This window comes from Castanea sativa, chromosome 6 (genome assembly GCF_040712315.1).
Source record: "Castanea sativa cultivar Marrone di Chiusa Pesio chromosome 6, ASM4071231v1".
Taxonomy (NCBI): Eukaryota; Viridiplantae; Streptophyta; class Magnoliopsida; order Fagales; family Fagaceae; genus Castanea; species Castanea sativa.
Window position 1 is genome coordinate 37,675,188 of NC_134018.1, and position 16,114 is coordinate 37,691,301.

Consider the following 16,114-nt stretch of genomic DNA (forward strand, 5'->3'; position numbering starts at 1 on the left):
ACAAGGTTTCCAGAGAATGAATTGGTCAGCATATTTGAGTAGTAATAAATCATCAACAAGGAAAACCTAGTATGTTCTTCTTGTTCTTGGTTGTCCCAATCCAACGTGAATGCTTATTTTTCATGGGTGTCCCTTTTTGAGGCTGTAGTTTGCTTTCAAGAAGCTCTGAGAACAGAACTTGAAGAGGAGGATGGGATTGGTGTGGGTGTGGGTGTGGGTGTGGGTGTGGTTGAGATGAGAGGAAATGAAGTTAGGGTCTCGGATAATAAGGGATTTCCATTTTGAGGAGACGTGGGTGCAAGTTTGGATGGATTTGATAGGTAGGCGCATGAGAACAAGGGTTGGGATTTCAGGAGGTAGAGTTTCCCACATGGATTCTTCTTCTTCGGTCAACACTGATTTGGAGACTTTCGGTAAATTGTCTGACATTATTCGCTGAGAGAAAAAATAAAAGAGATTAGAGATTCAAAATGTTGAATACTTGAATCAACATATACCAAGTCGCGCACATAATAGTAAGCTCATCAAAGAAACTAGCCTCAGCGGAATGGCGCTGAGAGAAAAAATAAAAGAGATTAGAGATTCAAAATATTGAATACTTGAATCAACATATACCAAGTCACCCACATAATAGTAAGCTCATCAAAGGAACTAGCCTATGAGCTCTCTTCTATTTTTTGGGTAAGGGTTAATTTAGAGTATTTATTATAATTTGAGATTACTACATTTTTCAATCACAAAAAAAACTTAGGGGTGTAATGAAAAATTATTTCACCTGTTAACGCATAATATTCATCACACCCTTAAGGTTTTTTTTTGTAATCAGAAAATGTAGTAATCCCAAATTATAATAAATACTCTAAATTAACCCTTACCCAAAAAATAGAAGAGCCTCTGAGCACGCACGCGCGTGCTCAGAGGCTAGTATAGATGAAAAGTAGTCCCTTATGTGGCGTTTGGTACGGGGAATCCACATTACTCCTGGCATCTAGATTCTCAGGAATGTGATTCCTAGGAATCACATTCCTTGGAATGTAGCTATTCCTATGTTTGGTTTCATTGGAAGATTCCTAGGAATGTGAGATGATAATGTTTGGTGTATTTCCAGGAATCTTAAATGAATTTTTTTTTCCCATTTTGTCCTTAGATTTGAATGTGAAGTACCAAGCCCATTTAAAAAAAAAATCTTCCTTTAAATAAATAATGAAAAAATATATATAAACTATTAATTAGTCCTTTAAAAAAATATCTTACTCTAAATAGATAGATAAAAAACATTATATAAACTATCAATTAGCAACACATTCATTAAAACTATGATCTAACATTTCAAAATGACAAGAATAATACAAAAATAACTATTAGCAGAGTTATTTATCCTGTTTATGTTGTTTTGGCGGGAAAACATAAAGACAAGAGAGAAAATATTGATAATTTGTTTTATAGTTTATCTTAATTGCTTAAATGATAAGGAAAAAGGGTAAAAATTGTCAATTTATAAAAAATAAAATTTCTTTCAAGTTTGGGAATCTGGATTCCCATCTGTTTTAAGGTGGCGTTTGGTACGGGGTAATGTTTTAGGATTCCTAGGAATGTTTTAGGATTCCTAGGAATGTTTAAAGATTCCCATGTTTGGTTGCAAATTACGCTAGGGAATCAGATGCCAGAGGAATCCTTAAACCCCTCTCAGTAGGAATGTGGATTCCCTTTAAAACATGTGGGAATCTAGATTCCCAAACTTAAAAGAAATTGTATTTTTTATAAATTGACAATTTTAACCATTTTTCCTTATCATTTAAGCAATTAAGATAAACTATAAAACAAATTATCAATATCTTCTCTCTTGTCTTTATCTTTTCCCGCCAAAACAACATAAACATGATAAATAACTCTGCTAATAGTTATTTTTGTATTATTCTTGTCATTTTGAAACGTTAGATCACAGTTTTAATGAATGTGTTGCTAATTGATAGTTTATATAATGTTTTTTATCTATCTATTTAGAGTAAGATATTTTTTTAAAGGACTAATTAATAGTTTATATTTTTTTTTCATTATTTATTTAAAGGAAGATTTTTTTTTTTAATGGGCTTGGTACTTCACATTCAAATCTAAGGACAAAATGGGAAAAACAAATAATTCATTTAAGATTCCTAGGAATACACCAAACATTATCATCTCACATTCCTGGGAATCTCCCAATAAAACCAAACATAGGAATAGCTACATTCCTAGGAATGTGATTCCTAGGAATGTGATTCCTAGGAATCGCATTCCTGGGAATCTAGATGCCAGGAGTAATGTGGATTCCCCGTACCAAACGCCACATAAAGGAAATCCACATTCCTACTGAGAAGGGTTTAAGGATTCCCCTGGCATCTGATTCCCTAGCGTAATTTGCAACCAAACATGGGAATCTTTAAACATTCCTGGGAATCCTAAAACATTACCCCATACCAAACGTCACCTTAGAGAAAAGTAAAAATAAAAAGAAGAGTCTTCAAGAACGTGCAAAAATGCTAATTTCTTCTAATGTGATTGTCAAATTGTTTATATCATTAGAAAATTAGTTTTAGAAACATTACTCAATTTGAATGCTCCTCAAACTAATACTTATTAGCCAATAACATAAATGTGCTACAATGTACATAATAGCCTTTTATGCATGTTTAGAGACTTTTCTATTTTTTAAACGTCAATACTTTCTTTATCTTAATTTTTTTTCCATTAATATACAAATTGTAATTATAATGATAAGATACAAAAAGAACAAACTTTTGTCAATGGATTCATCTCTTCCTACCTTTACTTGATTTGTAAAGAAATAATTACCAAAAATTAGTGTATAATTAATTCCAACATCTTAAAAGAATTATGTAAACATCTAGAATTGACTATTAAAATATTCATAATTTTTTGACTACTTTAAAGTCAACAAAGCATTTGCTATTCAAGTAACAATACTTGGTATTAGTGTCATGATTAATATGATACAAAATTAAGACTCAACTTCAACTAAAATATTTATCCAAAAAAAAAAAACTTAAACTAAAATATTCTTAAAATTTTTTTTTAATTTTTTTTTTACATTCTTGGAGGAGAGAATAAAAGTCATTACGTAGAACTTTGCAATTTTTATAGAATCCAAATTCAAATAAGAAAAAAATGGAGGAAAAGGCCTTGAAAGGTAAATGATTTGTATATCTTGCAAAGCTATGATATTTTTAAAAGTTTTGAATGCGCATGTAGAGACTTTTTTATTTTTGTAAAATTTTTCATTAATGATTTCAACATCAATAAGTTTTTTTTTTTTTTTTTTTTGTGAGTGGGAGATCAGAGCATAACTTTTAAATTACCACTCGTACTATACATGAATTTGAAATCCACTTTGATTTGTAAGATCTTAGACATATTCCCATTCACGGTTTTTTGGAGCCATAATTTGCTAAGGAAATTGTATAAGAAATTCTAAAATCTAAAAAGTAAAGGAAAAAAAAAAGAATTTCAAAGAATAAGTTAGACATGGTCATGAACATCTATTCTCCTCACTTAATTAAGTATAAAGAAAACCAACCGACAAAATTAATATGCTATAATTTGCTGATAGAATTATATAAGAAATTCTAAAATCTAAAAAGAAAAAGGAAAAATAAAATTAAAAGATTTGGGCGTAATAAAGTTCTAGGCATGCAAAAGAAATGCTATCATGGTCTTCGAATATTTTGGCAAACAGAATCCAGTAAACAAAAAACAAAAAACTTAAAAAGAACATGAAAAAGAGATAGGGATGCTTAACATATAGTTAAATTACTGTATCAGATCTTTGTCAATAAATTCCCACCTACACAACACCAAATTCCCACCTACAAAAACTCAAATGTCAATAACAAAATATAGAGAGAGATTAGAGTACCTACCTTTTAAATTCTATTTTGAGCGGTGGCATTTTTTTTTTGGCACTTCGTCTCTGCCTTTTTTCTAATTTTTTGCTTTGATCATAGTCCTCTCTAGCTCTTAACATAGCAAGGTTGGTTTTTTTTTTTTTTTTTTTTGAATTAGCATTAAAGATTGGACGTGAGGATAAGGATGGCCTACCTTAAGATAAAATTGTAACTGCAAGATTGCTAAGTACTAACTGGTTGATGATAATGGGGAGTTTAATCTTTAAATTTGTACTGGGTTTGTACATGGGTGAAATCGTGGATGAGGATAATTATAAATAGTTTTTTTTTTCCTAAAAGTTTAATAGTTTTATTTATTTTTGTTGAGGTAAAAGGCTCACATGAAAAAACTGAACGAATTAAAAGCATTTTTTTTAGGAGTAAAACATGGGAAGTGAAATTTAAATATAATCGGTTGTGAAGGAAAAAAAAAAAGAATTTGGTAATTGAAAAAGTGGGAAATGTTATTGGCATATTAAAACTAAAAGCACTTTTTTAGGAGTAAAACATGGAAAGTGGAATTCAACTGGCTGTTTTTTTTTTTTTTTTTTTTTTTACATATTTATCCTGTTAGTTGATAATAATTCTTGTAAAGTCTCTCACCTGAACTTATCTAATATTCCATTCCAATGACTCCTCAATGCAATCCAAAAAATTTGTGCGTATGTGAACCTTGGAGAGATAAAAGAATTAGGGTTAAACCAAGTATTTTTTTAAAAAAAAATAATCAACAAACCAAAGTTAGAATTTAACTCTATCATGGACTCTTTAAAATCTAATCACCACATCATCAACTATTTAAATAAATAACTAAATAAAAAAATAAAATTTAACGCCTAAAACATATACAATGATGGTAAAAAAAAAAAAAAAAAAAACTAAAAAACTTTAACGCCAAAAACATATACAATGATGGTAAAAAAAAATTTCTTAAAAAGAAAAAAAAATACGTAGAGGGAAAAAAAAAGTGAGGAAATAGAAGATAAAGATTTTTTAGAATTCAATTCTATCATGGACTCTTTAAAATCTAATCACCACATCATTATCTATTTAAATAAATAACTAAATAAAAAAATAAAATTTAACGCCAAAAATATATACAATGATGGTAAAAAAAAAAACTAAAAAACCTTAATGCCAAAAACATATACAATGATGGTAAAAAAAAAATTCTTAAAAAGAAAAAAAAGTACGAAGAAGGAAAAAAAAAAAAAGGTGAGGAAATAGAAGATAAAGATTTTTTTAGAATTTAACTCTATCATGGACTCTTTAAAATCTAATCACCACATCATCAACTATTTAAATAAATAACTAAATAAAAAAATTTATCGCCAAAAACATATACAATGATGGTAAAAAAATTCTTAAAAAGAAAAAAAATACGAAGAAGGAAAAAAAAGAAGAAGTGAGGAAATAGAAGGAAATAGTAATTGATCATTTATATTTTGATCATTAATCAAATTTTCAAAATTATATTTAAAAAAAAAAGAGTTAACGTGATACATTAAAAAATTTAAAAAGTAGAATTCAAAGAAAGTCATTCATAAACCAAAGAAAAGAAAACAAAGAGGAACTTACAAAAGATAGAACCTGAAAATTTGTTGGAGCCTCTGACAATAAATGTCTTTAATTTGAAGAAGAATGAGAGATAGAAAGTGAGATAGAAACTGCAAAGCGTACGTGAGTCTGTGGGTTTTAAAGTGTAGGAGTTTTAATTTAAATATTTATCCTCGTTAGTTGAAAACTTGTAAGTGGATATGATGAGGGTACTTTAGGCATCCAAAATGTGGAATCCAAACAGGGGAAGCCCCTTAAATAGTAGTATAGATAATAGTGTTATATACAGGGCATAGCCATAAATTTTTACAAGAGGGGCCGATTCAAAGTTTTGATATAAAAAATATAAATTACAAGTCTATTGAATATGAAATTTCAATTTTGATATATCTTAAACATTAATGAACATACTGTCTAGTTCACTATAGACATATACAAAAATATCTACACAAAAAAAACGTTTCATGGAATAGAATTCATCCATAATCATTTCCACAATGAAATTCCCAGCAATTTCCTTTTTCTTTAAAAAATAAAATTTTAATTAGAAATTTTTACTTAGTTATATGAATGTTATTCATACTGAAGAAAAAAAAATTCCACTATAATTTAAACAGTTGACCCATTTTTAATACAACTTTAATTAATAATAACCCCTCAAACAAAAACAAAAAACACAATATAAACCAAACAATTTAACAACACCACAGTATCAATTAAAGAGAAGAAAACTCACCACTAGTTACAGCTTATACTAATATAAACTGTAAACAGGCTTGCTTTCCTTCAATGAAGTCGAAATCGCTGTATCAATCAACTCATGTGCATCTTCCAAATTATTCACCACAGCCTACAACAACAAAATTAAGCAAAAAAATCACAACTTTAACCAAATTTCCATATGAAAATCACATTTTTTTCACAGTAAAAACTAAAAAACCCAACTGGGTCTCAATCAATTTTTTTTTTACTTAATAGCAAATGACAGTCTGAAAACACAAACACCGATGACCGAACTCACCAGGATTTTTTTTTTTTTTTTTCGAACTATGAGGACAGAGCAGAGGAGTAGCCGAGTAGAGGACTGATGCTGAGAGCTGAGTTTTGGCTATATCAATCAACTCATGTAGTTATGTGCATCTTCCAAATTATTCACCACGGTCTACAACAACAAAATTAAGCAAAAAAAATCACAACTTTAACCAAATTTCTATATGAAAATCACATTTTTTTTCACAATAAAAACTTAAAAACCCAACTAGGTTTGAGGGTCTCAATCTTTTTTTCTTTTTTTTTACCTGATAGCAAGTTTTCTGAAAACACAAACATGAAACACCGAACTCACCACCAGGCCAGACAGAGGCAGTCACCGAACTCACCAGATTTTTTTTTTTTTTTCCTGATTGTGAGGACAGAGTCACAGAGGACTGATGCAGTATGCAGAGAGCTGAGTTTTGGGGCTGGTAGGCAGTGGAGTTAGGAGTGGGAGGGTGGGACTAAAAAGTGGAAGTGTGTCAAAGAAGACTATATATATATATATATATATATATATATATATATATATATATATATATATATATGTATGTATGTATGTATGTATGTATGTATGTATGTATGTATGTATGTAAAAGGAAAGGGATTCCGTGGGTCAGGTGGGTGGGTTTTTTGAGATGGAGAGAAAGTGTAATTTTGTTGTGAGTGTTTGGAATTGGACTTGAGTATTTAGTGGGCCAAATTTTTTTTTTTTTTATTTGGAGTAGGCTTAAAACTTCAGCTGGGTTGGGGAGAACAGGCTATGGGGGGGCCAAATGTCCAAAATTGGGGGGGCCCAATTATTTTTTATATATAGTCTAATGGATTTTTTTTTTTTTTTTTTTTGCAAGGGCCTGGGCCCCCCCAAGCCACTACGTGGCTCCGCCCCTAGTTATATAATAGTTTTCTCTTCGCTAGCAAAAGGTGGTTACTCTCCATCTTCTGTCGTAGAATAGTCGTCCCTTCTCTTGAAGGTGTTTTTGTACCTTGAGGTAACAAGTTTACCTTTAAGGTTTTGTGGTTTTTCCTTTTCTTTGAGTACCCTCTCGAATGTGGAAGGTTCTCATGTTAGCATTTCGGAGGAAGAAGCAGTTTCAGATTTCGTCCTTGCTGCAAAGTTTCTCACCAAGAGGGCTTTGAATGTGGAGGCTATTGCCAAAATATTCACACCCTTATGGAGAATGAAAAATGGATTTCGGGTGACTAAAAAGAGTGATCATGTGGTGCTCTTTACCTTCGATAATCAAACTGACATGGAGTGAGTCCTTAATACAGAACCATGGAGCTTTGATAAGTGCCTTATGGTTTTACATCGGTATGATAAAGAGGTTGACGTAGTGGATATTGATTTTAATATGGTTACTTTCTGGATTCAGGTACACAACATACCAGTCCGCTTTCGAACAAGGGTTGTAGCTGAAAAAATTTGTGGCGCTGCTAGTTTGGTAGACAAGAACACGAAAGGGGAAATTATGGGCCATGGTTTTATTCGAGTACGGGTTAAGGTGGACATTTCAAAACCTTTATGCAGAGGCTGAGTGATTTCTTTGGAGAATGGCAAGGAACTTTGGGTCTCTTTCAAGTATGAGCGGCTGTCAAACTTGTGCTATTGGTGTGGCAGCCTAACACACGATGACCGCGACTGTGAGTTGTGGATTGAGAGTGAAGGCACGTTACCAACTGAGGCTCAACAGTATGGTGCATGGATCAAAGCACCACCATTCGTGCAATCAATAAGAAACTCAGTTTCTGTTCCTGGATTTTTTAAAACAAAATCCGCCGATCCAAATACAACGTCCACCCCAAAGCCGTCTGCAAAACCACAAGTGGTGATCCGAAGAGAAAGTCTGGCGCCGGAGATTGTCAGATCAGGCTAGGGTAGCGAGACACCAAATTAGGAGGAATTAAATTCCCAGATTCTCAGGAGGCAAACCCAATGGAATCAAATCCTTTCCATACGAATCACAATGTTTTGGGTGAAGTCAATGCTATTAATACGGGTCAAAATAGGGGGAGTTTATCTACTGAGCTATTTGAAGAGAAATTAGATGAAATAAATCATGATTTAAGGAAATTTGATGCGGCGACAAAATTTTATCCAAAATCAAACTCTCCCACGGGTAAGGAAAATAATTTGGACTCACTGACAATTAATGAGATTTTTCTAAGTTCCACTTAATCACTTGCAACATCACATGGTTGTCCCCGTGTACCTCTCTCTGTTCTACCCAATACTTCAAACATTAACACAGGGACTTCAGCTACTTGGAAACGTCAGGCTAGGTCCATCATAGGAACGGATGTTGTTATGGCAGATGCAGTGGGATCAAAGAGGAGTGCTCACCCTAAGGGGGGTCAGTCGGAGTTACAGAAGAAGAAGAAGACTGTTTCTTGGGTCGGTAAAGGTGACAATGCGATAATGGCGAAGGCTGGTTCCCAACCCCACCAAAACCAATGAGTTTTTTATGTTGGAACTGTCGGGGGCTTGGGAACCAACGTATAGAAAATCAGCTTACAGAATTAGTGCGGGCAAAAGATCCCTCCGTTGTGTTTTTAGCTGAGACATGGACGGATGAAGCTAGGCTAATTTTGATTCAAGATCGTTTGAAGTTTAAGCACAGATTTATTGCACCTAGGAGAAACAAATCAGGGGGTTTGGTGATGTATTGGAAAGAGGAGTTTGACTCAAGAATAGAGACTTTTTCAAAGAACCATATTGATGCCACAATATGCAAAAACAAGGAAGGGGAGTGGAGATTTACAGGGTTTTATGGAGAACCGGATACACAACTCAGACATGAAGCTTGGGCGCATTTGAGAAATTTGAGAACCAAAAGTCAAGCACCTTGGTTATGTGCAGGAGATTTTAATGAAGTTACAAAGTAATCGGAAAAATTGGGTGGAAGAACTCGACCTCATAATCAAATGCTAGCATTTAGAGACATATTGGATGAATGTGGATTTATGGACCTTGGTTTTGTTGGATCAAAGTTCACTTGGCATAAGCATTTTGATAACTTCACGATATAGGAGATATTGGATAGGGCAGTGGCAACAAATGAGTGGTTTTCTATGTTTCCGGATACATGAGTTCATCATATAGATGTTACTACTTTGGACCATAAGCCTTTGTTAATTAATTCGAATGGGATGGACTGCAAACAACAGAGGCCTTTTTGGTTTGATCAGATGTGGATGAGTGATCCAGGGTGTGGGGCAACCATTGAAGTGGTATGGCAGCAGGCAGGGGCTGATCCGAGGGGTGAGAAAGTGATTAAAAAAATTGACAATTGTGGGAAAAGACTGACCAAATAGAGCAAGCAATGTTTCTGAAATGTAAGAAGAGAGCTGGAACAAAAAAGAAAAGAATTTGCCCAAGCCAAGAGACTCGCATGCAGAGGGGGTCGGTGACTTTGATGAAAAAGTTGGAGAAAGAGATAAACCAACTCCTTGATAAAGAGGCACAGATGTGGGGGCAACGGGTAAAGGTGCAGTGGCTGAAAGATGGGGATAGGAATACAAGGTTTTTTTCATAGCAAAGCTTCATAGAGAAGGAGGAAAAACTATATTAAGGGGCTGTATAATAATAATGGCCAATTGTGCACTAATCCTAGCCGAGTGGAGGACATTGTTATAGAGTTTTATCAGGCTCTTTTCACTTCCCAAAGGCTGGATAACTTTGATGAGATTTTGGCACAAATACCTCGGGATGTAACAGCTGAGATGAACCATGATTTGTTGGCTAAATTTAAAGCAGATGAAGTAGAGACCGCCCTTAAGCATATGGCACCCTTGAAATCACCCAGACCGGATGGAATGCCACCAATTTTTTACCAACATTACTGGTCTTTGGTAGGCAACAATGTGGCTAATGATATTCTCTATTTCCTAAATTCGGGTAATCTCCCTCCATCTTTATGTCATTCATTTATAACTTTGATCCCTAAAGTTAAGAACCCTGAATATATTTCGCAATATCGCCCTATTAGTCTTAGCAATGTATTGTATAGAATTTTTTCCAAAGTGTTGGCTAACAGGTTGAAGAAAGTTCTACCCCACTTAGTGTCGAAACAACAAAGTGCTTTTGTGAAGGACAGGTTGATTTCTGATAATATTATGGTGGCTTTTGAAACCCTCCATTATATGAGAAATCATAGTTCGGGGGAGAAAAGGTATATGGCACTTAAATTAGACATAAAGAAGGCATATGATAGGGTGGAGTGGCTGTATATGGAGAAACTGATGAAGAAGATGGATTTTGGAGACACTTGGATGAATTTGATGATGCAATGTATATCCAAAGCTACTTATTCTGTCTTGATTAATAGGGAGCCACATGGTCATATCACACCCACAAGGGGGTTGCGCCAAGGAGATCCCTTGTCTCTATATTTATTCTTATTATGCACCGAAGGCTTCCATGGTTTATTGAGAAAAGCAGAGGAGAATGGAGAAATAAGGGGGGACTCTATTTGTCGAAGTACACCAAAACTAACACACCTTTTTTTTGCAGATGACAGCCTTATTTTTTACAGGACAAAAATAAATGAGTGTGAGAAGCTTTTGGAGATCTTAACCACTTATGAACAAGCATCCAGGCAACAAATAAATAGAGATAAAACAACTCTATTTTTTAGCAAGTCCACTCCCCAACAAGTGCAAGCTGTAAGTCAAGAGGCTCTTGGAGTACCCGTGGTCAAACAATACAAGAAGTACTTGGGATGGGAAGGCAATATCAAGCAAAGAGTGTGGGAAAAACTTCAAGGATGGGAAGGCAAACTCCTATCACAAGCGGGGAGAGAAATTTTAATTAAGGCAGTGGCTCAAGCACTACCCACATACACTATGTCATGTTTCAAACTGCCGGTAACTCTTTGCTGTGACATTGAAGCTCTCATTTGAAGATTCTTTTGGGGGCAGCGGGGAGATGGTCAAAAGGTGCATTGGGTCAGGTGGGAAGAGCTATGTAAGCCAAAGGAGCAAGAAGGGATGGGCTTCAAGGATTTGTCACACTTCAATGATGCATTGCTTGCTAAACAAACTTGGCAACTCCTACATGATAAATCCACACCGTTTTACCAGATTTTTAAAGCAAGATTTTTCCCACATTGTTTGATCATGGAAGCCACTTGTCCAAGCTCGGCATCCTATGCATGGAAGAGCATTATAAAGGGGAGAGATGTGATTAAGAAAGGAGCTGTTTGGAGAATTGGTGATGGGTAATCAGTTCATATTTGGGGGTATAGGTGGCTACCCCAAAAACATTCACCACTAGTTTTATCTCCACGGGTAGGCAAGCTGGCTGAAGCTAAAGTCAATAGTTTGATAGATAAAGATAGAAGATGCAGGAGGACGGATTCAATCCATGAAACATTGCTGAACTTTGAGGCAGATATGGTGAAACGCATACCCCTCTGCTGTACTGAGCAACCCGATGAATTAATTTGGCCTAACAGTGCAAATGGTGAGTACATAGTCAAGACAGCCTATCGGTTTCTGCAGAAAGAATACCAGAATCAACAACCAGGATAGTTCGAACCTCTGATGCTCAAGCCACTGTGGAAAGTGATATGCAACCTCAACGTACCAAGTAAAGTGAAGAACTTAATTTGGCGAGCTTCAAAAAACTCCCTCCCCACAAAGCAGAACTTAGTCAGAAGAAAGATTCTTTCCAAGGACTATTGTGATCACTGTAAAATGCAACATAAAGACACCTTCCATGCCCTCTACCTCTGCCCGAAATTAGAGGAAGTTTGGCTCTCAGTACAAGCATGGAATCAGCACATTCCACAACAAACAACGAGTTTTATTGATCTCATGGGATGTATTATGGCGGAGAATAGGGACCCGAACCTATTTGCTATGGAAGTGTGGGCTGTATGAAAGAGAAGGAATGATATGAGGGTAGGGAAAGGTTAGGAAAATCGCCCAAACCTGGTGCAGCAAGCTCGCAGCAAGTTAAGGGAATTTCTGTTGCATAATCATACAAAGGTGGGACCTGTTGGACGTTCTCCAACTCACTGGCAGCCCCCAGCACACCAACAATACAAAATTAATTTTGACGGGGCACTTTTCAAGGCAGAAAATCAGGCAAGAATAGGCGTGGTAATCCGAGACAGCGAGGGGCAAGTGATGGTGTCCTTGATGCAGCAAATCCCCCTGCCCAGTACAGCCATAGAAGTTGAGGCGTTGGCAACAAGGTGTGCAATGGAGATGGTGTTGGAAACCGGTCTCAATAAGGGAGTTTGGGAGGGTGACTCACTGATCCTCATGAACGCTCTAAAATCTAAATCGCACAGCTTTTCACATTTTGGTCACATTGTCAATGATATACAGCACTTAGCCACTCAGTTCTCCATGATTTCTTATTCTCATGTAAGGAGGCATTGTAATAATGTAGCTCACTCGCTTGCGAGGCGAGCAATTTCTTTTTCTTCATTACAAGTTCGGATGGAAGATGTAATACCCCACATACTTTTATTTAAGGTTATTATTAAGTTTTCTTTTAAATATAATTGTTGGGCCATAGGTATTATTTTTATTAATAACTGCAGCCTGCTACCCCACTAAGCCCACATCTCTAATACAAACTACAGGGTAGAGGAAGAGATAATCAGGGTTTTCATTGGAAGGGTTTTATCAGAGAGGCTAAGAGGAGTTTTTCCTTGGAGTTTAGAGCACATACAATTTAAGAGGCAATCAGATTGTTCAAGGTATAATTTCTCACTGTTAGAAACAAGGAATTAAGGAGTTAGAATTTTATCATGGAAAACTTTAGTGATGTGCAGATTGTTTAATTGGTAATTTCTTAGATTACGATTTTACAGTGTTTCAGTAATTCTGGAATTCTAGGTTGCCACTGTTTGGATCCTAGAACAAAAGTCGAAATTGTCAAATCCATGTATAAGGCTAGCGTCACTTTAGTAGGTCTATAGGAACTTTTGGTTGCTTATTCATATATCGTAACATTAATTCTAAATTGTTGGACAATTGCAACCGACCCCACCCATGTGCCACTAGTTCTCTCTTACTTTTTGTCAAAGTCTAGGTTCCCTAATGGTGTATTGATAGCTTCAATAGTCATTGCCTAGGTGTTGACTATTTCCTACACAATGAACCATTTAAGGGTTCAAGTGACACGGCTACAATTTCTTTAAAAAGGATAAGGAAAAACGTGATATTTTCATACCAAAATTCTCATATTAAATCCGTAGGGTCAATGAATGTAAATCCATGAACAGTATTGTAAGCGCACACTGTACCTGATCCCAAGAACAGTTATGGGCTCAGGCCCAATGAGCCTTAAACAATATGAATTTGTAGAGTGTGGGCTTGAAACCCAGGTTAGAAGCGTATGAGGATTAAATGACAAACTAAAGATTGCAAATGCTTGGAAACAACAAGGAGTATAGTCAATCAGCCTCCTCGGACATAAGCCACGAGTTGTTCTTATATTATCTCTCTCTTTGTTTCTTTTCTTTTTAGGTTACAAAAAGTCCGTCCCCTCTTTCTGTCTTAAATTGCTCTTTATATACTACTCTTTTGAATGTTTTGTACACGTGTTGCCTCACCTCCCCCTTAGCCTAGATATTTCTTTTCTCAGTGCCTTTGAATAGTAACCAGAAGTTTCTCTTCCACTGTTCAGGTGTCACTTCCCCATAAATGCGGCCAGGGTGGTAGGTGCAGGGTCTTTAATGTGGAGGTAGCAGCCTTTATCTTTGACATTTCTTCAACACCGGTGCTTCTGGGGCGTTCTAGGGTTCACCCCTTTTAACCATTGGCCTTAACTGTGTCATCCCCTAACCTTTACTATGAAATCCCGAGTTCTTTGGTGCTCATCCGAGGGTAAGTTCACCCTCGGCTGGATCCTCGGATCCTCGGCGTATGGGCCGACCCATAGTACTAACAACTTCTAAACCCAGGGTCAGGTCGGCCTTCCTTAACACGGCTCAAAAGGCCCACGTTCCCATTAGGATCTTTTTACTCCCCACAAGTATCATATTGGTTTTGGCCCACCATTTGCATTGGGGATTATATATTAAATCCTAAAGTGCTAGCTATTGCATCCCTCTTGGTAAAGTGAGTTTCGATTAATGCAAGGATGTATTATTGATTAGAATACCATTGATTAGAAAAACGTTAATTTAGTGTTGAAAATGTTATTAGTTCAGCAAAGTATAATCCTAGTGGGTCCATTTGTATAGTTCTATAAGCTTTATATTTTGTAGAAGATATGAAGTATATTTCCATGATTGATTAGAGGTCTTATTTAAGAGTATTTTGAGACTATTTGGAGGGTATTTTAGCTAGACTTTAAGAGGGATTCAAGTACTGTAAGTAATTATGCATAATATGCACAAGTTTTGTCCCTTAGGTTCTTAGAAGTTAAAAGTTTCAAAAGTTATGTATTTCAAACTTATATTTTCTAAGTTTATCAAAAGTATTTTTGTATCATTGAAAGAGAAATTTCAACTATTAAATAATATTTATAAGAGATACTTCGAATTTTAAATAACATTTAAAATGTCCAAATCTCATTTAAAATATGATTTCTAAATTAAACTATTTTTCAAAAATAATTGAGTTTCAAAGTAAGTTCTCTAAAATGGTCCTTGTTCTTTAATTTGATAAAACCAATTGATTTCAAAGCCATATTCCTATTCTCCAAATGGTATTTAAAATGTTTCTTCTAGCAATTGAAATTTTAGATTTACTCAAGAATTGTAATATATTTGTATAAATTCCTCAATTCCTATCTGTTCCCTAAGAGAGTCAAGCATCCTTTGATTTATGTATCAATTTAATATTGAGATATTCGATATGCCTTTATTGTTGGAATAATTGTTAATATTATGAAAATTATTTTGTGATGTATAAACTTTGTTTTTTTTGTGATATATGACTCAAAATGAGTATTTTTAGAATTGATCAAATATATATGTAAATCCGCTCACAAGATTGTATGTGAAAATATGTGTTGATCTCTCACCAACAAGGGTTAGATATTGGTATCCACTCACAAGATTGTATGTGAGAATATGTGATGTGTATATGTGAAACTGTGCTCTGATCAATTATATGTATGTGATTTCATATGATTTTAAGATGTGATTACATATGTATTAAGTGATTCATTATATGTTTTTTGGAATAATTATTTTTGATATCATTGAATGAGTTTGTGAAAAATCAAAATACTCGTGTTTTGCTTGACTCTATTCCGTTGTGTATTCTGTATAATTACTTACTAGATGTATGGCTCATCCCATCAATTACTGTTTTCAGATTAAAGTGTAGTTGAGAATATAGAATCTTTGGATCGCTTTGTAAGGTGCAAGATAGAGCGTGAAAGTTGTAGGTGACTTCAGTATTACTTGAAGACTTATAGAATTTCAGTTACCTTTATTTTGTAATGCATGTTTTATATAGTGGAGATTAATTTCAATTTATAGAGTTTAGATTTTTTGTAAGAGGTTTTTAAGAGTACTTGTTTCTTTGGAGTTTTAATTTATTTTGGATCAATTATGGTTATTGAGTTATATAAGTTCAACAGGTTAGTCATGCATTTAAATTCATGTTCCATG